Genomic DNA, 1700 nt, shown 5'->3' with positions numbered 1-1700 from the left:
ATAGTTACTATGAGCCAGGCACTGCTCTGGGCTCTTGAGCAATGTTAGTAAGCAAAACAGATCAATTTCCTACCATTCAGAAGCTTACATCCTAGCAGGAGAAGGCAGAAAATAAACACAATGCATTATAAACGAGTAGATTACTTAGGGTGTTAAATTATTATTGCACTATTATTATTATTATTATATTTTTTACCCTCATTCAAAAGATGTTTTTTATTGACTTTAGAGAGAGAGGAAGGGAGAGGGAGAGAGAGAGAATCATTGATCAGCTGCCTCCTGCACACCTCACACTGGGGATTGAGCCCACAATTCGGGCATGTGCCCTGACTGGGAATCCAATCGTGACCTCTGGTTCATAGGTTGACACTCAACCACTGAGTCATGCCAGTCAGGCTGAACTGATAATCTTTTGATGCATGGAACCAGCTCATCCAACTAAACCACACAGGCCAGAGTTAAAATAACCCTTTGAGTGACATCAATCAGTTTCTTCAAAAGTCCTTCAGATTAATATTTTAGGAACTCTGTTTCTGGTGCATGCGCTACATCCAATCCAAGTTCCCATCATCCCTGCCAGTGTTCTCCCAAGAAGGCCACTTAATGAGTCCTCGTTAGTGAGTAGCTACATAGAGGCTTGATCTGATTTTTTTTTTCAGTTTTCTAACATTTTGTTTTGTTTGATACATTCACCACTCTCCCTTCCCCTTCTTTGCTTCTTGTGAAAGCAGCTCACACATTCGTGAAGATAATTTTCATCCAAAGCACCTTTTAGCCCTGTCTAAAGTGTCTTTTTAATCCTTCTGATGTATTTTGAAGGCTGTTCTGGCTGCAGGTACTGGATATTAGATGCGTTTTGATGCATCCTCTAAAGACTGGATTCTTCTTTAATGCTAGCCATCAGCACAGCTTGTTCTGAATGTTTATATTTCTTTTTGAAGCATTCTTTTCTAAAAGCCTCTATTTTAAGCCCAAGGAAAGAGTTGGTGGTTTCCAGCTCTTTGTTAATGGTCTCTGGTTTTTAAAAAAAGATTAAATTTTTTTAGAGCAGTTTTAGATTCACAGCAAAATTAAGAGGTACAGATAATTCCCATAAACCCCTTACCCCCATAGATGCACAGCCTCCTCCACTATCAACATCCCCCAGGAGAGTGGTACTTCGTTACAGTGGATAATCACCCAAAGTTCATAGTTCATCTTAGGGTTCATTCTTGGTGTATATTCTATGAGTTTGGACAAATGTGTAGTGACATATATCCATCATTACAGTGTCATGCAGATATTCTCACTGCCCTACAAATCCTGGTCATCCTAATAGGCGTGTAGGGTATCACTGTTGTTTTCATTTGCATTTCTCTGATTACATATGATGTGAAGCATATCTGGTTTTGAGGCATAACAAACAAAATTTGCTGTCGATTGCTTGGGAGGAGGAGGTGAGCAGGAAGGCAAGGAATTGAGGATGATTGTTGATGCAAGAAACTAGAGCCCCACCCTACCTGGTTTGGCTCAGTGGACAGAGCATTGGCCTACAGACTGAAGGGTCCCAGGTTCCATTCCGGTCAAGGGCATATGCCCGGATTGTGGGCTCAATTCCCAGTAAGGGGGGTGCTGGAGACAGCTGGTCAATGATTCTCTCATCATTGATGTTTCTTTCTTTTTTTCCCCCAAATATATTTTATTGATTTTTTACCGAGAGG

Source organism: Myotis davidii, unplaced genomic scaffold (assembly GCF_000327345.1).
Source record: "Myotis davidii unplaced genomic scaffold, ASM32734v1 scaffold370, whole genome shotgun sequence".
In the NCBI taxonomy this organism is placed as follows: domain Eukaryota; kingdom Metazoa; phylum Chordata; class Mammalia; order Chiroptera; family Vespertilionidae; genus Myotis; species Myotis davidii.
The sequence above is the reverse complement of the archived record's forward strand: the minus strand, read 5'-3'. Positions refer to the sequence as shown.